At 50.5% G+C, this 22,638-nt stretch overlaps 1 protein-coding gene across 1 annotated transcript in view; it reads right to left on the bottom strand.

The window, feature by feature from the left end:
- NOS1 (nitric oxide synthase 1) overlaps nt 1-21,879 on the bottom strand; it is a 211,712-nt gene extending 189,833 nt beyond the window's left edge. Inside the window, exon 1 of the mRNA XM_069960742.1 lies at nt 21,722-21,879. The gene's annotated coding sequence lies outside the window, so the exon portion shown is untranslated. The remainder of the gene's footprint in view (nt 1-21,721) is intronic.
- Between the last annotated feature and the right edge of the window lie 759 nt (nt 21,880-22,638).

Here is a 22,638-nt window from a genome sequence, read left to right as displayed (position 1 = left end):
GCAGCTCACCGTCTCCACAGCCCTGGCCCCATCACAGGGAGAAAAATCCCTTCCTGGCTCCTTCACAGCTTCTTTCACTAGACCTTTAATGGGGTAAATTGGATATAGAAGGGATAGAAAATGGTGGATACAACCACAGCAGTGCAGCTGATTTGCTGATGATGCCACCATACTTTTCACTTTTACTTTTTATTTTTACTTTTTTATATATTTTTTTTTCATTTTTCCACTTTTAGGGCCAGTTCACACTGAGGAATCACTGCGGAATCAGCGAGGAAAGTGTTCTCGTGGAATTCTCATGGAATTGTGCCTGGAATCTGCAAGGAAATTGTTCCGCCCGGAATCACCTCTGGTGGAATTCCACGCAAATTCATTTTTCATTCAATCAAATTCATTCATTTTTTTCCAATTCCGCGCGGCATAGCCCTCAGCACTCGCGGAGCTCAGGATATCCTCTGACGCTACCATAGGATAGAGGATAACAAACTGATCCCTAAGGGTCCAACTGCCCGGACCCCACCAATCCCGAGAACGCAAACACGACTGCCCCAATGAATGACGCGCTCAGACGCCAGTGCAGCCACCGCGCCATTCATTCTCTATGGAGCCGCCAAACGCTTCCAAGTTCAGCTCTCAGAAGCTTCCGGCAGCTCTACAGAGAATGAATGGAGCGAAGGCCGCACAGACGCACTCAACACTCCACTGATTGTAAGGCGAAGGAGTCCCCAGTCTCAGGACGGAGGACCAATGGGGGGCGAGCAGTCAGACCTCCAGAAGCCAGCTTGTTCTCCCCTGTCCTATGGATAGGGAATAACACGGCCAGATGGGAATACCCTTTTAGGCCATGTTCACACAATGTATTGTTTTTTAAAAGAACAGCCACTGTTTTCAATAAAAACAGTGTCCGTTCTTTTCAGCCTGGGCGGCATTGCATTGAAATGAAAGCAATGCCTCCTGTTCCATGCACATGCCGCACTAACGACAGCCGTTGTTTGTTGCGGCCGTGCAAAAGAACGACCATGTCCATTAATAACAGCCGCTGTTTCACGAACAGTGGTGGTTAATAATCTTCCACGTACACGGACGCAGTCTGTTTATCAGTGGTGTGTATGGAAATCAGTGGTTAATGAATACACACCCTGAATGGGCTGTATGGAAATAAACGTTCCTGCGGCTGTCAGAGCTCTGACGGCCACGGGAACATACAAACACCGGACGGTGTTAAGCCAGTATAACAACGGCCGTTGCTAAGCCGCTGTTATACTGAGTGTGAACATAGCCTTAAGCCTAACAGCCAGAATGAAAAACTGCAATATTTCATGAAGATTTTATAAAATATACAGTTTATATATATATATATTTTTTTTTAATCAACAAAAAGTCTGTAAAATATGTTCAACATAAAACCTTTATTTTCTGATGACATTTTTCCAGTAACCACAATTTTTACCTTTGTTGATCAAATTGCTGTTCATCCCCGACTGATCAAAGCGAAATCAAAAGGTAAAGTTTTCCTCTGAACTTGAAAAAAATAAATTCAAACTCGCCATGTGCCTTGCCATATAATTCTGTGGCCTCTCGACAACGACACCCCCTCCCCTCCCCCCTCCCCGCCATCCACCTCCTATTATATAAATGTACATGCAGGAAAATAATTACCTCTCCATAATATATATCTCCATTTGGTGAGAGACAAATGATTTGTACGGAGAGCGCGCAGCCCGGCAGGAAGAGTCCAGACTTTAAAAGTAGTTACGACAAAAGTGCAATGTTCATCGCTGCTTAATGAGCCCTGCGGACGTTCCCTGGATCGGCAATTATTTTTTTCTACATAATTTGTTGGATGAGTTCAGAATACAGCTGTTTTTTTTTTTGTTTGTTTTCTTGTTCTATCATTTGCAATGCACTGAACTGGCGCACACAATTTTCTCTCTGTTTTGCATAGAATATTACTTTACAAACCGAGTTCTATATCGTATCGTGCAGCTCTGTATGTCGGCTAGATCAGTGTTAAAAACTTTTTCCTGGTAAAAAAAACTTTTTTTTAACCGTTTTGTAGTCTTTGATATCTGAGGGTCATTTTGTCAGCAGACAGCCATCTATCTTAAAGGGAAACTGTCGACCAGACAATGTTATCTAATGTATCGCCATCATGTTATAGAGCAGGAAGAGCTGAGCAGATTGATATATATCATTGTGGGAAAAGATTTAGTATAACTTGTAACATGTTGATTGAATCCCTGATCATTCTGTGGTAAGGAGTCCAGTGGGCGGAGTCACTCAGTAGACTGGACTCTTTAGCCTGGAAACATCAGAGATTTCAAACAATAAATTACAGGTTATACTGAATCTTTTCCCATACAGATATATATCACTCCGCTCGGCTCCTCCTGCCCTATAACATGATGGAGATAGATTAGGGAGCATTATCATGGTGACAGATTCCCTTTAACCTGGGTACAAAAACATTGGGATATAATTTAACCGTATGTATCCTCTAGTGTCAAAATGGTTGCTTGTTTTACATTTTGCAATATTTTCCCTGCCGAATTTTAGTGTTCTTGTGAGTTCCTTTTCAGGGGTACTGTATGTGCACACTACTAACACTCTCAGTATTCTCTCTCTATCTTTATATACTGTATACACACAATATGGAGCTAAGTTATAAAGTCTGCCTGCAGGTGAATGACATGTTCAAGAGGAAAAGTTTTTCAATGAAGTTACTGCTCTTGTGCTCTGAAATCTTCAGAAACATGAACACCGCATTGGGCTCTTCTATAATGCTGATCAGTAATACAGAGTATTGTGCAGCTTTATTTTACCCGAGATTAAAGAAACCCCACGAGAAATAAAATCGTAAAATACTTTGAAATGTAAGGGGCCTTTTACACCGGCCGATTATCAGCCCAGAGTTCCTAGAGAGGCTCATTCAGCTGATAATCTGCCTGGGTATGAGTGTCAGCGATCAGCAAGAAAACACCCGCTCATCAGCTGATCGCGTCTTTTGTAAAATCTAGCATTATCGTCCGCACATCTCCCTGTATAAACATGCGGCCGATAACAATGAATGTTAATGCCGCGCAAATAGTGATCGATTGTGCAGCCCAGATGCTCCATTTCCCTGAGCAGCAGTAAATCCCCATAGAAAACCTCTCCTGCTCTGGACAGTTCCTGACATGGACAGAGGTGGCAGCAGAGAGCCCTGTGTCCGACTGGAGAGAATGCACCACTTCCTGCAGGACATACAGCAGCTGATAAGTACTGGAAGACTGGAGATTTTTAAATAGAAGCAAATTACAAATCCATATAACTTTCTGAAATCAGTTTATTAAAAAAAAAAAAAAAAAAAGATTTTCGCCGGAGTACCCCTTTAGATCTGTGATCATCAATCCATTGTTCAACAGATCTGAAAGGCAACCGGGGAGAATTGTAGAATTGTAACCTCATTGTATATACGTCTACATTAAATGGTATAAAAATCCTGCAATATCTAAGAGATTTTCTTGTTGCATCTCCATTCCTGTATACCTCCTATCAATCGGTACCTACTACATACAGTAAGTGATGAATTCTATAGTAAATTCTATAAATAAGCACAGAAATAAATCATGTCTCTCCAGGAACGCCTGAACGTTATGACAAGTTCAACCAAGATTAATGAAAAATTATTATAAAAATATGAGGGAAAAAAGAAACAACTTAATGCACGAAGAGGTGTCAGAAGAGATGTAACACCCGACACTCAGGCTGTGTTACACTGGGGACGCGGACTCTGGCAGCGCCGGGCAGAAGCAGAGACGGATGCACAATTTGCTACATTGGTTTGAAGACCATTATCCACACTAACAGCTCCGACATGACGAGACTAATTCAGGACGTGTTGGCAGCTGACGTGTGAGTCACAGAATAGCTTGTAATATTTGCCGCATCTCCACAGTGCTATCGCTTGTATTTCAGCTCTCTAGAATACTATCAACATAGGAAAGCATAATGCCAGCACTGCCCATTCAACTATCGACTGGAACAATGACAGTAATGTCTTAAAGGGAATCTGTCACTAGGTTTATGCCACCTTAAATGAGGGCAGCAGAAACTAGTAACAGAAATGCTGGACAGATTGGTGTATTACATCATTCTGTACAGCCGTTCTCCTAATATGCAGGAGAATAGGATTCTGGCCACACCCCTTAGAAAGGTGACTGCCTATACACAGCATGGGTAGATAACTGCCAATCAGCGGCTGGTGGGCGGAGTTTTCTGCTTCTCATGAATATCCAGGACTACTGGGCTCATGCACATAATGGAGAGGACTACTTATTGTCCATGTTATTCAGGAAACGATCGTAGTAACGACTATCGTTCTGTGTAATATGGGGAACGATTTCAGGTTAATCCTAAATTATCCAATTTGCGATCGTTTCTCGTTAACAATCACTTCGTTTAATAGGACCCAAGGCTTGACGTGCATGGCAGGAGTCTGTCGTACGGCAATTTGCTCACACCCCTCGGTCTAAGACTTTGGCGCTACGTGTCTGGTTATTTGTATGGCCGATCATGACCCGAAATAAACCTTATATTGGTGTCTGTGTCTTTTTCCTGGCAGTGGATGGTGGGGGGTGGGGGGATGTACATCATGGACGTTGTTGGCAGCCGTATTACACTACAATCCTAGAAAGTATATATATGTATGTATAATCAGGCACCTATAACACAATCAGTATACGGCAATGGAGTAGCAATGTTACATATGATGCTAGGTGAATATATACAGCACATACATCATTATTTGTCCGGCATATTGGTGTTTGTTGGGTTTATGTAAATCAAACCTTTTCAGATGTATTGTGTTATATATAACGGTTATTATATTTACTATATTACACACCGAGGGTCACAGTTGTCCGTGACGTCATACAAGGGTTTTGCAGTCAGTAGTCCCGGGATGAGAACCTGATCTGGTCTTTTTCTGGCAGGTTCACTACAATGAATGTGTATAGTAATCCTCTGTAAGCTAAACACAGCAGCTCCAATCTATCAGGGAGGGGAAGAAGAGACATCACTCTGCACTCCAGGACAGAACAGAGATGTAGCTTTTGCTTTTTTTTTTTCTTTTCTTTTTTTACCTTTTAGCTCATAAAGGAAATACTATGCTGACACATTATAGGAAACCCTCAGCTGTGAGCAGGAGCGGGTCAGAACAGGTAACAGTCTCCCAATGGATGTTTCCATCTTACACATAACAAGTAAAGATCTTTCACTACTTAAAGTGTACCTGTCGTTTAATTTTTATTTTATTTTATTTTTTGCAGAAATCAATAGTACAGGCAATTTTAAGAAACTTTGTAATTGGGTTTATTAGCCGAAAAATGCATTTTTATCATGAGAAAGCAGTTTGAAGCTCTCCCCCTGTCTTCATGGTTCTCTATGGAGAGGGGAGGGGTGGAGGGAGATGAGGCACCAAAACAGGACAACAAAGAGTTAATTCACAGCTCTATCACCGGCTATCTCCTCTGACCAGGGCCGGCTCCAGGTTTCTGTGGGCCCTGGGGCGACAGAGCCTCAGCGGGCCCCATTTGTGGAGCAAATAACGTGGCTACAGTAAGTACTACAGAGATCAAAATATTTTGCATGCCCCCATCTTGTCGTTAGGCCCCCTCTGGCATGCTTGAAAAATGTTTTAGACTTATATCCAGTGACTTACAGGTGACGTCTTCTCTGATCGGAGTTGCTCACTTTTCTTTTTCTTTCCATCCGGCCCGAACCACAACTCTTCTCTCCAGAATCTGCAAGAGCAACAGTTTAGGTTCTTTGCTCCAGCACATCTGTGCCCCCATATAGTAATAACGGCCCTCTGTGCTTCCATTTAATAAGTTCATCCCCTGTGTGCTCCCATATAGTAGTTAGATACCTCTGAGCTTCCATATAATAGTTAGACCTCTTCTGTATTCCAATATAGTACAGCATCCCCCATATATTGTATAGCCCCCCTCTACAGCATCCCCCCTATAGTATAGCTCCCCCTTCTTTAGCATTCCCCATATATTTTATAGCTCCCCTCTACAGCATCCCCCTTATAGTATAGTTCCCCTCTCTACAGCATCCACCATACATTATATAGTCCCCCCTCTACAACATCTCCCATAAATTGTATAGCCCCCCAACAGCATCCCCCCTATAGTATAGCTTCCCCTTCTTCAGCATCTCCATATATTGTATAGCCCCCCCTCTACAGCATCCCCCATACATTATATAGTCCCCATCTACAGCATCCCCCATACATTATATAGTCCCCTCTCTACAGCATCCCCCATACATTATATAGTCCCTCTCTACAGCATCCCCCATACATTATATAGTCCCCTCTCTACAGCATCCCTCATATATTGTATAGCCCCCCTCTACAGCATCCCCCATACATTATATAGTCCCTCTCTACAGCATCCCCCATACATTATATAGTCCCCTCTCTACAGCATCCCCCATACATTATATAGTCCCCTCTCTACAGCATCCCCCATACATTATATAGTCCCCTCTCTACAGCATCCCCCATACATTATATAGTCCCTCTCTACAGCATCCCCCATACATTATATAGTCCCTCTCTACAGCATCCCCCATACATTATATAGCCCCCCCTTCTTCAGCATTCCCCATGTATTGTATAGCCCCCCCCTTCTTCAGCATTCCCCATGTATTGTATAGCCCCCCCTTCTTCAGCATTCCCCATATATTGTATAGCCCCCCCTTCTTCAGCATTCCCCATGTATTGTATAGCCCCCCCTTCTTCAGCATTCCCCATGTATTGTATAGCCCCCCCTTCTTCAGCATTCCCCATGTATTGTATAGCCCCCCCCCCTACAGCATTCCCCATGTATTGTATAGCCCCCCCTTCTTCAGCATTCCCCATATATTGTATAGCCCCCCCCTACAGCATTCCCCATGTATTGTATAGCCCCCCCTTCTTCAGCATTCCCCATATATTGTATAGCCCCCCCTACAGCATTCCCCATGTATTGTATAGCCCCCCCTTCTTCAGCATTCCCCATGTATTGTATAGCCCCCCCTTCTTCAGCATTCCCCATGTATTGTATAGCCCCCCCCCTACAGCATTCCCCATGTATTGTATAGCCCCCCCTTCTTCAGCATTCCCCATATATTGTATAGCCCCCCCTACAGCATCCCCCATGTATTGTATAGCCCCCCTACAGCATTCCTTATAGAGTATATCTCCCCCCCTGCAGCATTCATCCCTATTGTGTATAATCCCCCACTGTGGCCCCTGCTGAGTAAGACAAAACAATAAAAAAAAGTTTACTCACCTCTTTCCCGTGCAGTCTCTGTCTCCTTTGATCTGCAGCATCTATTCAGAGGTTCCGGTGCAGACGGCCCGACACACAGCTGTCTGAACCGGAAGCTCTCTCCTCCAGCACGCAGCGCTGCCACATCCCTCTCCTCTCTGCAGCAGTCAAGGCATTTTAAAAGTCCCGCTACTGGTAGCCACGCTGAGGTATGTCTGCTGCCAATAGCGGGACCTTTAAAGTGACAGAGCGCTGGGGGAAGGGGGGGACGGCGGCACTGATGCTGCGACGATCCCTAGTGCTGTATTAGATAACTGTGAGTGCTCCTTATGAGCGCTCAAAATTTGACAGCCAGGCGCAGCACCGGGCGGCCGGGGTGGGCCCCTGGAGGCACGGGGGGCCCCGGCACTTGCCCGAGTAAGCCGGGTGCTGACGCCGGCCCTGCCTCTGACAGTCAGCACTGAGCTCTCTGACCTCTGAATACTGGCTTTCACACAGATCCCCCTGCGTAATCCTTTGTTCTCTTCTGCCGACTAATCTCCCTCCTCCCCCCTCCCCTCTCTATAGGTTACACAGGGTCTGACTGATGTAAAAGAGTGGAGATTTCCTGATAATGAGCAGTGAATGCAGATAATGGCATATTTGCCTAATAAACCCAATTACAAAGTTACTTAAAATCGCCTGGACTATTGATTTCTGCAAAAAAAAAAAAAATAATAATACAACAGTGACACTTTAACTAGATGTGGATATGATACAATGAGAGCGGGTGAATTACAACCAATAACAGAACAAGCTGCAGATATTTGTAACATGCCCTAAAGGCCGCGGCTTTCTGTGCTTAGAGGGAAAGTTCGCACCGATTGCTTCTTATTACCAGAACCTCCTTTTAGAACTTGACTTTTTAAAGGGAATCCCCAGCGTTACAAAAACATGGCCACTTTCTTCCAGAGACCGCTCCACTCTTGTCTCCTGTTTGGATGAAGCTTTTGCAATTCATTTCCATTGAAGTTATCGTGAATTCAGGTCATTTATAAAACCTGGCAGGGTGGAAATAATGAGTAGGCACTTACCTCTCCCCATGTATGTGGTGAGCAGATGGACCGGCCTCGGGACCCCCACCAGAAGGCATATTTCCCCGAGTTGTGATGACTTCACGACTTGGGGGAAAAGGCCTGTCCTGGCTGATGGACAGCTGCTCAGCCAATCAGTGACTGGAATGGCGTCCCGCCCTAATCCCTGCTGGCAGAGCAGACAGTCCATCAGCCAGGTCGTGATGTGTGCAGCGCCCGAGATCCCGGAGCCTGGCAGGGGTCCAGAGGGGTCCCGCCACCGACAGGGCACGGCGACAGGTAAGTCCCTACTCGGTATCAAATTCCACTCTGCCCCTGCCGTGTTTTATAAATGGATTTCTTCTTTAAGTACGAACCACACCTGAACTAGAGACAAGAGCGGTGCTGTCTCTGGAAGAAAGTGGCCATGTTTTTCTAATGCTGAATAACCCCTTTAAGGCGAGTTATGCAAATACACTGAACGATTAACGATTTTAGGGTCAGATCTAAATCAAGAGTCAACCACACACGTATATACAAATCCCACTGTATATCTATGGTGACCCATCTCCAGCATGGCTCCTCTCTATAATACAATAAAGAATAACCAATATATTAATAAATCTATGTCAGTATAATACAGGGTCCATTCTCTGCCCGACCTTAGGGAGACCCCCAACTCCTGTACACAACACTGAGACCCCCAACTCCTGTACATTATACTGAGCCCCCCCCCAACTCCTGTACATTACACTGAGACCCCCAACTCCTGTACATTACACTGAGACCCCCAACTCCTGTACACAACACTGAGACCCCCCCAACTCCTGTACACAACACTGAGACCCCCAACTCCTGTACATTACACTGAGACAGGGCCGCCATCAGGAATTTCGGGGCCCCATACAACCAAAGTGTCTGGGCCCCCCACATTAATAAAAAAAAAAATAGTGTGTTCGCCCCACGCCTTGCTGGGAGGTATAATTTGGTTCCGATCAATTCTAGAGAACTGGCTCATATATCCCATTTTCCCCAGTGGCTTAAAATGTAACCTCTGTTATACAGTTATAAAATTGTAGAAACTAAATGTGAACAAGGTGCAATTTAAATGTCACCATACAGACACTTACTTGTATAGCTGCCTCTTGTGCTCTGTATGCAGTGCATTATATTCACCCCTGCAACGTACAATTTATAGCGCGTCTACAAGCCCAGCGGGGCTCATTATGATGGAGACTAAAACTTATACAAGAGTGGGGTAGGGGTTCCCCTGTATTCAGAATGCTGTTGAGTACTAGGCAATGCCCCGTTTGGGGTTATTGAATTTCGAGGGTCTGGGGGGCTGTTTGATTTGTATATGTTCACCAATAATAATGCCCCCAGAGGTGCCCCCATACACTAATAATGCCCCCAGAGGTGCCCCCATACACTAATAATGCCCCCAGAGGTGCCCCCATATACTAATAATGCCCCCAGAGGTGCCCACATACACTAATAATGCCCCCAGAGGTGCCCCCATGAGCTAATAATGCCCCCAGAGGTGCCCCCATATACTAATAATGCCCCCAGAGGTGCCCCCATACACTGTGATGCCCCCATAATGTGATGGAGGAAGGAAGGAGGCCGGGGACGTCTTAGTTTGGGGGCCGCTTCTGTCCAGTGTCGGACTGGGGGACCTGGGGCCCACCAATATAGAACCAGTGAGACACGACATGCTGACCCGCTCCTTTCCTGAATTCATCTGTATCTGTGACAAATCCCTACATTTATACAGCTCTCAGGGTATGCTGGGAGTTGTAGTCTCTGAGAGGACAACCCTGTAATAAATCACTGTGTGCAGAGGCTCCTGGTGGCTGCAATCTGTGGGTGACAACCATCAGCCCTGAAGGTCCAGCAATACATCTGTCTACACTGTACTACAACTCCCAGCATACTCTGAGGGCTGCAGACTGTCAATACATGCTGGGAGTTGTAGTGCCTGCAGCTGTTGTAGTTGGGTCCTATACACTGGATGCTTTGTAGCATATAAGAATACAAAGATCTGTGGGGGCTCAGTGCAGGGAAGTGACCCCAGAACATCACTAATAGGGGATAGAACAACAACATCTCCCCCTATCCCCTATTAGTGATGTTCTGGGGTCACTTCCCTGCACTGAGCCCCCACAGATCTATGTATTCTGATCTCCCACAACGCCTCCAGGACCCAACTACAACAGCTGCAGGCACTACAACTCCCAGCATATGCTGAGGGCTGCAGACTGTCAGTAAATGCTGGGAGTTGTAGTGCCTGCAGCTGTTGTAGTTGGGTCCTAGGTGCATTATACACTGGATGCTTTGTAGCATATAAGAATACATAGATCTGTGGGGGCTCAGTGCAGGGAAGTGACCCCAGAACATCACTAATAGGGGATAGAACAACAACATCTCCCCCTATCCCCTATGAGTGATGTTCTGGGGTCACTTCCCTGCACTGAGCCCCCACAGATCTATGTATTCTTATATGCTACAAAGCATCCAGTGTATAATGCACCTAGGACCCAACTACAACAGCTGCAGGCACTACAACTCCCAGCATTTACTGACAGTCTGCAGCCCTCAGCATATGCTGGGAGTTGTAGTGCCTGCGGCTGTTGTAGTTGGGTCCTAGTTTAAAAGTTTGCACTAGTGTACTGTAGTGACCGCGGGGCTGTGTCAGTACACTACCGCAAACAATACACTGACCCATTTAGACCCCAATGGTACACAGGCTCTGCACACTATAGAAGTGATTACAGTGCAGTTACTAATGACTCACAGGTGACGTCTTCTCCGATTGCCGTCGCTTCTTGCTTTCTCCATCTGGCGCAGCGATCAAGAAGACTTCTCCGACCACAACTAGTCTGCAAGCGGGCAGCTGGGGGTGACTGGGGAAGGAAGGCAGCTGGGGGTGACTGGGGAAGGGAGGCAGCTGGGGGTGACTGGGGAAGGGAGGCAGCTGGGGGTGACTGGGGAAGGGAGGCAGCTGGGGGTGACTGGGGAAGGGAGGCAGCTGGGGGTGACTGGGGAAGGGAGGCAGCTGGGGGTGGCAGGGGAAGCCGCTGGGGTGAAGGGGAGAAGCTGGGGTGACAGGGGGAAGGAGAGCAGCTGGGGTGACGGGGAGGGGGAGCAGCTAGGGGTGGCAGGGGGAGAATCTGGGGAGGCAGAGGGAGCAGCTGGGGGCAGGGGGAGTAGATGGGGGCTGGAGGAGGAGCAGATGGGGGGCAGGGGCAGCAGCTGGGGTGAGAGGGGCAGGGGTAGTAGATGGGGGCAGGGGGAGCAGCTGGGGTGAGAGGGGCAGGGGGAGCAGCTGGGGGGGCAGAGGGAGCAATGTGGGGCAGAGGGATCAGCTCGGGGGCAGCAGCTGGGGTGGCAGGGGGAGTAGATGGGGGGCAGGAGGAGCAGCTGGGGTGGCAGGCAGGGGGAGCAGATAGGGGGCAGCTAGGGTGGCAGGGAGAAGATTGGGCAGCTGGGGTGGCAGGGGGAGAAGATGGGGGACAGGCGGAGGAGCAGATGGGGCAGGGGGAGAAGATGGGGGGCAGGAGGAGCAGCTGGGGGGCAGGGAGAGCAGCTGGGGGTGCTGGTGGAGAGGCTAGGGGGTGCAGGAGGAGAGGCTGGGGGGTGCTGACAGAGAGGCTGGGGGGTGCTGACAGAGAGGCTGGGGGGGTGCTGACGGAAAGGCTGGGGGAGAGGCTGGGGGTGCAGGAGGGTAGGCTAGGGGGAGAGGTTGTGGGGTGCAGGAGGAGAGGCTTTGGGGTGCAGGAGGAGAGGCTGTGGGGTGCAGGAGGAGAGGCTGTGGGGTGCAGGAGGAGAGGCTGGAGGAGAGGCTGGGGGTGCAGGAGAAGAGGCTGGGGGAGAGGCTGGGGGGTGCAGGAGAAGAGGCTGTGGGAGAGGCTGTGGGGTGCAGGAGAAGAGGCTGGGTGAGGCTGTGGGGTGCAGGAGGAGAGGCTGGGGGGTGCAGGAGAAGAGGCTGGGGGAGAGGCTGTGGGGTGCAGGAGGAGAGGCTGGGGGTGCAGGAGGAGAGGCTGGGGGGTGCAGGAGGAGAGGCTGGGGGAGAGGCTGGGGGTTGCAGGAGGAGAGGCTGGGGGGTGCAGGAGGAGAGGCTGGGGGGTGCAGGAGGAGAGGCGGAGGGGGTACAAGAGGAGAGGCTGTAGGGGGTACAGGAGGGGGGTACAGGAGGAGAGGCTGGAAGGGGGTACAGGAGGAGAGGCTGGAAGGGGGGTGCAGGAGGAGAGGCTGGAGGGGGGGTAGAGGAGGAGAGGCTTGGGAGAGGCTGTGGGGTGCAAGGGGTGAGGCTGAGGGGTACAGGAGGAGAGGCTGTGGTGTGCAGGAGGAGAGGCTGTGGGGTGCAGGAGGAGAGGCTGGGGGTGCAGGAGGAGAGGCAGGGGGGTACAAGAGGAGGGGGTACAGGAGGGGGGGTACAGGAGGAGAGGCTGGAGGGGGGGTACAGGAGGAGAGGCTGGAGGGGGGGTACAGGAGGAGAGGCTGGAGGGGGGGTACAAGAGGAGAGGCTGGAGGGGGGGTACAGGAGGAGAGGCTGGAGGGGGGGGTACAGGAGGAGAGGCTGGAGGGGGGGTACAGGAGGAGAGGCTGGAGGGGGTACAGGAGGAGGGGTACAGGAGGAGAGGCTGGAGGGGGGGTACAGGAGGAGAGGCTGGAGGGGGGGTACAAGAGGAGAGGCTGGAGGGGGGGTACAGGAGGAGAGGCTGGAGGGGGGTACAGGAGGAGAGGCTGGAGTGGGGGGGTACAGGAGGAGAGGCTGGAGGGGGGGTACAGGAGGAGAGGCTGGAGGGGGGGTACAGGAGGAGAGGCTGGAAGGGGGTACAGGAGGAAAGTCTGGAAGGGGGGTGCAGGAGGAGAGGCTGGAGGGGGGGTACAGGAGGAGAGGCTGGAGGGGGGGGGTACAGGAGGAGAGGCTGGAGGGGGGTACAGGAGGAGAGGCTGGAGGGGGGGGTACAGGAGGAGAGGCTGGAGGGGGGGTACAAGAGGAGAGGCTGGAGGGGGGGGGTACAGGAGGAGAGGCTGGAGGGGGGGTACAGGAGGAGAGGCTGGAGTGGGGGGGTACAGGAGGAGAGGCTGGAGGGGGGGGGTACAGGAGGAGAGGCTGGAGGGGGGGTACAGGAGGAGAGGCTGGAAGGGGGTACAGGAGGAGAGTCTGGAAGGGGGGTGCAGGAGGAGAGGCTGGAGGGGGGGTACAGGAGGAGAGGCTGGAGGGGGGGGGGTACAGGAGGAGAGGCTGGAGGGGGGTACAGAAGGAGAAGCTGGAGTGGGGGGTACAGGAGGAGAGGCTGGAGGGGGGGTACAGGAGGAGAGGCTGGAGGGGGGGTACAGGAGGAGAGGCTGGAAGGGGGTACAGGAGGAGAGGCTGGAAGGGGGGTGCAGGAGGAGAGGCTGGAGGGGGGGGGTACAGGAGGAGAGGCTGGAGGGGGGGGGACAGGAGGAGAGGCTGGAGGGGGGGTACAGGAGGAGAGGCTGGAGGGGGGGTACAGGAGGAGAGGCTGGAGGGGGGGTACAGGAGGAGAGGCTGGAAGGGGGTACAGGAGGAGAGGCTGGAAGGGGGTACAGGAGGAGAGGCTGGAAGGGGGGTGCAGGAGGAGAGGCTGGAGGGGGGGGGTACAGGAGGAGAGGCTGGAGGGGGGGGGTACAAGAGGAGGGGGTACAGGAGGGGGGGTACAGGAGGAGAGGCTGGAGGGGGGGTACAGGAGGAGAGGCTGGAGGGGGGTACAGGAGGAGAGGCTGGAAGGGGGTACAGGAGGAGAGGCTGGAAGGGGGTACAGGAGGAGAGGCTGGAGGGGGGGTACAGGAGGAGAGGCTGGAGGGGGGTACAGGAGGAGAGGCTGGAAGGGGGTACAGGAGGAGAGGCTGGAAGGGGGTACAGGAGGAGAGGCTGGGGGAAGAGGGAGCGGCCGGGGGAGCAGAGGCAGGTGAGGCAGGTGAGGCAGGTCCCCCCTTCCCATGCAGCTTCGGTCCGGTGAGCTCCCGGCACACGCTGCCTCTATCACTGGCCGGAAGCTCACAGCTGCAGCCCCGCGGTCCAGGAACTTCTCTCCTGCTCGGCGCGATGACGTCACGTGCGCCGCTGCCGAGCAGGAGAGAAGGACCTCAGGGCTGCAGCTGTGAGCTTCCGGCCACTAATAGAGGCAGCGTGTGCCGGAAGCTCACCGGACCGAAGCGGCACAACCCCCCCCCAGGTGGCAAGGGGGGCCGTGCGGGCCCCCCTAGCGTAGCGGTCGGGGGGGGGGCGGCGGCCGCCGGGCCCCCCACCATGTCTCTTAGGGTCCGGGCCCCATATGGCAGTACCGGTTGTACTGCCCTATCGGCGGCCCTGCACTGAGACCCCCAACTCCTGTACACAACACTGAGACCCCCAACTCCTGTACACAACACTGAGACCTTCAACTCCTTTACACTACACTGAGACCCCCAACTCCTGTACATTACACTGAGACCCCCAACTCCTGTACACAACACTGAGACCCCCAACTCCTGTACATTACACTGAGACCCCCAACTCCTGTACATTATACTGAGACCCCCAACTCCTGTACATTACACTGAGACCCCCAACTCCTGTACACAACACTGAGACCCCCAACTCCTGTACACAACACTGAGACCCCCAACTCCTGTACACAACACTGAGACCCCCAACTCCTGTACACAACACTGAGACCCCCAACTCCTGTACACAACACTGAGACCCCCAACTCCTGTACACAACACTGAGACCCCCCAACTCCTGTACACAACACTGAGACCCCCAACTCCTGTACACAACACTGAGACCCCCAACTCCGGTACACAACACTGAGACCCCCAACTCCTGTACACAACACTGAGACCCCCAACTCCTGTACATTACACTGAGACCCCCAACTCCTGTACACAACACTGAGACCCCCCAACTCCTGTACACAACACTGAGACCCCCAACTCCTGTACACTACACTGAGACCCCCAACTCCTGTACACAACACTGAGACCCCCAACTCCTGTACACAGCACTGAGACCCCCAACTCCTGTACATTACACTGAGACCCCCAACTCCTGTACATTACACTGAGACCCCCAACTCCTGTACACAGCACTGAGACCCCCAACTCCTGTACATTACACTGAGACCCCCAACTCCTGTACACTACACTGAGACCCCCAACTCCTGTATACTACACTGAGACCCCCAACTCCTGTACATTACACTGAGACCCCCAACTCCTGTACACAACACTGAGACCCCCCAACTCCTGTACATTACACTGAGACCCCCCAACTCCTGTACATTACACTGAGACCCCCAACTCCTGTACATTACACTGAGACCCCCAACTCCCGTACATTACACTGAGACCCCCAACTCCTGTATACAACACTGAGACCCCCCCAACTCCTATACACTACACTGAGACCCCCAACTCCTGTACACAACACTGAGACCCCCAACTCCTGTACATTACACTAAGACCCCCAACTCCTGTACACAGCACTGAGACCCCCAACTCCTGTACATTACACTGAGACCCCCAACTCCTGTACACTACACTGAGACCCCCAACTCCTGTATACTACACTGAGACCCCCAACTCCTGTACATTACACTGAGACCCCCAACTCCTGTACACAACACTGAGACCCCCCAACTCCTGTACATTACACTGAGACCCCCCAACTCCTGTACATTACACTGAGACCCCCAACTCCTGTACATTACACTGAGACCCCCAACTCCTGTACATTACACTGAGACCCCCAACTCCTGTATACAACACTGAGACCCCCCCCCCCAACTCCTATACACTACACTGAGACCCCCAACTCCTGTACACAACACTGAGACCCCCAACTCCTGTACATTACACTGAGACCCCCAACTCCTGTACACAACACTGAGACCCCCAACTCCTGTACACAACACTGAGACCCCCCAACTCCTGTACACAACACTGAGACCCCCAACTCCTGTACATTACACTGAGACCCCCAACTCCTGTACACAACACTGAGACCCCCAACTCCTGTACACAACACTGAAACCCCCAACTCCTGTACACAACAGTGAGACCCCCAACTCCTGTACACAACACTGAGACCCCCAACTCCTGTACATTACACTGAGACCCCCAACTCCTATACACAACACTGAGACCCCCCAACTCCTGTACATTACACTGAGACCCCCCCCAACTCCTGTACACTACACTGAGACCCCTAACTCCTGTACACAACACTGAGACCCCCAACTCCTGTACACAACACTGAGACCCCCCAACTCCTGTACACAACACTGAGACCCCCAACTCCTGTACATTACACTGAGACCCCCAACTCCTGTACACAACACTGAGACCCCCAACTCCTGTACACAACACTGAGACCCCCAACTCCTGTACACAACACTGAGACCCCCAACTCCTGTACACAACACTGAGACCCCCCAACTCCTGTACATTACACTGAGACCCCCAACTCCTGTACATTACACTGAGACCCCCCAACTCCTGTACATTACACTGAGACCCCCCAACTCCTGTACATTACACTGAGACCCCCCAACTCCTGTACACAACACTGAGACCCCCAACTCCTGTACATTACACTGAGACCCCCCAACTCCTGTACATTACACTGAGACCCCCCAACTCCTGTACATTACACTGAGACCCCCCAACTCCTGTACATTACACTGAGACCCCCCAACTCCTGTACACAACACTGAGACCCCCAACTCCTGTACACAACACTGAGACCCTCAACTCCTGTACACAACACTGAGACCCCCCAACTCCTGTACATTACACTGAGACCCCCCAACTCCTGTACATTACACTGAGACCCCCCAACTCCTGTACATTACACTGAGACCCCCCAACTCCTGTACACAACACTGAGACCCCCAACTCCTGTACATTACACTGGTAAATGAGGCTGAAATGAGGTGAGCTTTGAGTCCAACCAATAATGTTTTACAGCATAAAATCAAAAGATGACAGAATCAGATAGGCTTATATTACACTACAATAGGCTTATATTACACTACATTAGGCTTATATTACATTACATTAGGCTTATATTACACTACAATAGGCTTATATTACACTACATTAGGCTTATATTACACTACAATAGGCTTATATTACATTACATTAGGCTTATATTACATTACATATATTACATGTTCTGTGACGGACATATTATTTCCAATATTTGCTTGGTTTTGAGATCCAATATGGAAAGAAAATATGAAAGGGGTATTCTCATCTCAAGAAGTTATCCCCAATCCACAGGTTAGGGAATAAGAAGCTGATCAGTGGGGGGTCTGATCACTGGGACCCCGGGAACATGAGGATGGATGTGACTTAGCCCCCAGAATGAAAGACCTGCTCCATTCATTCTCTACAGAGCCTCCTAACATGGCCGAGCACAGGGAAGCTCCATAGCCCAGGCCACATAGGTGTAACATGCTTCCATACTGTATACCTCCCCCCCTCTGTAGTTGCTCCCCCATACTGTATACCTCCCCCCATACTGTATACCTCCCCCCCTCTGTAGTTGCTCCCCCATACTGTATACCTCCCCCCCTCTGTAGTTGTTCCCCCATACTGTATACCCCCCTCCCCCTCTGTAGTTGTCCCCCCCCCATACTGTATACCTTCCTCCTCTGTAGTTGTTTCCCTCATACTGTATACCTCCCCCTCTGTAGTTGTCCCCCCCCCCATACTGTATACCTTCCTCCTCTGTAGTTGTCCCTCCCATGCTGTATACCTCCCCCCATACTGTATATCTCTCTCCCCCCATACTGTATACCCCCCTCCCCCCTCTGTAGTTGTTCCCCCATACTGTATACCTCCCTCCCCCTCTGTAGTTGTCCCCCCCCCATACTGTATACCTTCCTCCTCTGTAGTTGTTTCCCTCATACTGTATACCTCCCCCTCTGTAGTTGTCCCCCCCCCCATACTGTATACCTCCCTCCTCTGTAGTTGTTTCCCCCATACTGTGTACATACCCCCCTGAAGGTAGGCCCCATACTATATACCCCCTTCCCCCCTGTAGTCAGGCCTCTATACTGTTTAGCTCCTACCCCCCCCCCCCCCCCGTAGCTGTTCCCCCATACTGTATACATCCCTCCTCTGTAGTTGTTCCCCCATACTGTATACCTCCCTCCCCCTCTGTAGTTATTCCCCCATACTGTATACCTCCCTCCCCCATACTGTATACCTCCCTCCCCCATACTGTTTACCTCCCTCCCCCTCTGTAGTTGTTCCCCCATACTGTATACCTCCCCCCCTCTGTAGTTGTTCCCCCATACTGTATACCTCCCTCCCCCTCTGTAGTTGTTCCCCCCATACTGTATACCTCCCCCCCTCTGTAGTTGTTCCCCCATTCTGTATACATACCCCCCCTGAAGGTAGGCCCCATACTATATACCTCCTTCCCCCCTGTAGTCAGGCCTCTATACTGTTTACCTCCTACCCCCCCCCCCCCCCCCCCCCAAGCTGTTCCCCCATACTGTCTACCCCTTCCCCAGGGGCGTAGCTAGAATTCATGGGGCCCCATAGCAAAAAAACTGTATGTTATATATATACTCGGTATGTTATATAAATTCTCTTGTGGCCAGAGTCAGAATCCTGCGTGCAGCCACAACAGTGACTGGCAGAGGAGAAAGCCAATGTCTGCTTGTTCTGTCCATCCACTGTATTTAACTATAACAGCGTATTAGGAGCCTCATGGTTATATACATAGGTGCGGGAGCAGACTACCTTTTGCTTAACCCCTTATTTACTGCAGTGTGTAAGTGACCCAGTGTTCTCTTACATGCTGCAACACAAACAAAGGGTTAATGCAGGAGACAATTAGCTCTCTCCTGCTACTCCTGCACTGATAACCTCTAACCTCTGCAGGAGCTCAGAGGTCAGAGGTTATCAGAGAGCTAATTGTCTTGAGCTTATATTAACCCTTTTTGTGTTGCAGCATGTAAGAGAACACTAGGTCACTTACACACTGCAGTACGTAAGGGGTTAAGCAGAAGGACAGAGGAGGCTCTTATCTTCCCTGGGCCCCCTCCCTCCACGGGCCCCATAGCAACCGCCTTCCCTGCCTCTATGGTAGCTACGCTACTGCCCTTCCCCCTCTATAATTGGCCTCCATACTCCCATATTCAATATACTGTGCATCTCCTTACCCCTTGCCTCCCCTGCAGCTTGTCTTGAGCAGTTGGGGGTGGAGCATAACAAGTCTGGCCCCAATTGGCTGACGCTCAGTACCCAGTGTCAGGGGTCGGGTCAGCTGACTGTAACTAGGGATTATATTTCACGTCTACTCCAAGAAGCCTGCAGAATGAAGGTAGGTCTTATTTTCAGAGAACTTTGGTATCTCTTATTAAGCATGCTTACTTTGATCTGGTGACCTCATTGTATTCCTGTCAGTACTACCCCTGTCAGCCCAGTAGATATCCCAATCTTAAAGGGAATCTGTCAGATGTAATTCACGTTCCAAACCGCAGACACTTTTAGCTCCTTTCTCTCCATGTCGCATTTTACTTTTCTCTTTTTTCTGAGCAATTGGCACTCCTCCTTGTAAGACCCATGTGACCCCAATTAGCAGGAAGCACCTGTGCACACATGGCAAGTACCTCCTATCCATCCCATTCTATCTGCAGGAGTAATGGTGAGTAGCAAGACCATAATTATACTCCGCCGGTGGTGCCTGCAGGGTTTTGGGGGGGGCCCTTGGGGTTTGGTCCTGTGACGTTGGGGTTGCGGGTCCATTCCATGGCCCCCCTTTTCTCTGTGTGTGCACGCCTTGCATGGTTGGCGATCACAGACCGACACAGTGTTGAGGGACCCATGTGAACCAGGAGACCTGCATGTGGTACATGGGGCAATGTGGTTTGATCAAATTATATACCAACATCCTGGCGTTGGTTTTTAAATGTAGCCGAGAGGCATTAGTGTCAGCCATAGGTGTGAGGTGCAGCAGCTCCTTTCTCTCATTGTCAGTATTTTACTTTTAGATGCTGTTACATCAAGAGACACCTGGTACCTTCCATATATCTGTCTGTGCTTCCAGGATGTAGAGAAATGTTTTCATTCTCTATTACAAGGAGTCAAAGAGGCTTTACAGCTTGCTGCACTCCAAGAGCTCAGGAAATCCTCTCTGACTGTGTGTACTAAACAATAAAAGCATTTTTCTACATCCTGGAAGCACAGACAGATATATGTGGGCACCATGTGTCTCCTTGACCTACCAGCATCTAACAGTGTCAGCAGTTTGGAACAAGAATTTCAGCTGACAGATTCCCTGTAAAGCCAATGTACCACCAAATACATTGATATGGGTTTTTTATACTTACAGACTGATGCCGGTGCAAGGATGCCGGTGCCGTGGTCCTTGTTTTGAACCGCCGCCTGGTTGCGACTCATGTGCATGAAGCACTAAGGGGAAGGCCTCCCCTCTCCCCTCCCCCATTAGATCAATGAAGCCGCGTACCAGAGGGCAGATCTGCCCCCAATGCTTCATGCCCGGCCAGTGCTCGGGAACACAAAGCGTTGTACTTAGAGGTACATTCACTTTAAGACCCTGGTCACCATTTATTTCATAAAGCCGAATCTATGAATAACTTTCTGATTGGATCATTTCTCATGTTCTATAGTCAGGATCTCGCAGAGTTCTAAGCAAGTTCCGGAAGGTTCATCCCACTCCTAGACGTCTCTGCTTCTCCATTATTATAGTGACTAATGCGCTGACTGTCTGACGGCTACAGGTCTCAGTTTTACATACAGGGGAAGAATTAAAATTTTTAGTAACCAGCGTCTCTTCTTTTTTTTTAATAGGAACCCTGCACACCATTGTGTACCTGGAGACCAGGTAGATGGCGGCCGGTAACACACGGGCATTGTCGCATTTTATTACAGAACTGGAAAATTACATTAATATGAGTAACAGTATTCCTGGGTGTGATGTCACATAAAGCGAATGTCAGGGTGACATCTGCGTAGGAGCAGGAAGAGGATGGGTGGGGTCTGAACAAGGACAAATCCATCACCGTGACCTCCTGTCTCCTGTCTTTCCATCCATCAAGTTACAGCATGCAATCCCAGGTATACCCTGCCCCACCTGGTCATATATCTGGGGACGCAGCGTTCCCCGTGCATCCCTCAATGCCACCATGACTCAACTAACGGGACATCCTTGTATCTTCATCTTCATGTAAATGTTAGATTCCAAAGAAAGTTGCTGTTTTTGCCGACCTTTTGCTGTCACTTGTAATCTCGGCGTCTAATACAAGTTACTTGCGGCAATGCAATATAACACACAGACTATGTGACCGCAGAGACAAAGAAGAGGTAAAGGCTTACTTTCAGGATTCTTTGATGCGATCACTCTGTCCGGCCATGGCTCACGTCCTCTCTCTCTTCTTTGCCCCCACCTTTATCAGGGACGTTCTTCCATCTGGAGTTCCTAAGTGCTTATTACTCAGTGGGAGTCCTGTGGCTGCGTTACTGCCTGTGGAACGGGGACTGTGCTGGGATGAAGCTTCCTTCTGTGTGCGGAGCTAGCACCCATAGCAATCTCCTCCTTCACACAAAATAAAGGGGACCGGCTCCACTCCTTGCTAATCCGTCTCAGGATGCTCAGGCTGCCTTCCCGGAGCCCCTCGTCCTTTCCACGGCTCGGGGATTTAGTAGCGAGGAATAATCACTATTTATGCTGAGTGTAAATGTGAGAATTACAACATTCCATATTCTCCCTCCAGCTCTTTTCTTAAAGGAGAAGTCCGGGCTCAGACTGGAGCCAGAGGAGGTGGCAGGGGCTGAACATAACAACATGCACCTACCTCCCTGGCTCCAGCGCTGGGGTTCACTGATCTCCGCTCCGGTTCCTGGTCCTGACTCGGCCGCTGCCTGGCTAAGCGGAGTATATACGTCACAACCCGGGTCCCCGCTCAGACCAGGAAGCGGCCGTGGAACCAGGAACCGTGGACCCTCCTCCATGGGTAGGTGCATGTTATTATATTTAGCCACCTTCTTCGTGGCCCTTCTGGAAATTCCGTTGCAGGGTCCCCGGGGGCATGGTCCTTTTTTCAAACCCGGTGACCGGTTCCCGCACTCGGTGTAGTTTTGTTCATGTGCAGTGGCCCGGCTTTATGTGTGGTGTCCTACCACGGGTGTTACTACTATATACACCCTTCCTAAAAGCCTGTACTTATTGTACTTATGTGGTGATAAAAGTAGTGATAAAGTTTTGCCACTAGATGTCACTGTATTAGATATGT

Source organism: Dendropsophus ebraccatus, chromosome 3, assembly GCF_027789765.1.
Source record: "Dendropsophus ebraccatus isolate aDenEbr1 chromosome 3, aDenEbr1.pat, whole genome shotgun sequence".
In the NCBI taxonomy this organism is placed as follows: domain Eukaryota; kingdom Metazoa; phylum Chordata; class Amphibia; order Anura; family Hylidae; genus Dendropsophus; species Dendropsophus ebraccatus.
Note: the sequence above shows the minus strand (reverse complement) of the source record. Positions and strands in the feature narration are given on the sequence as shown.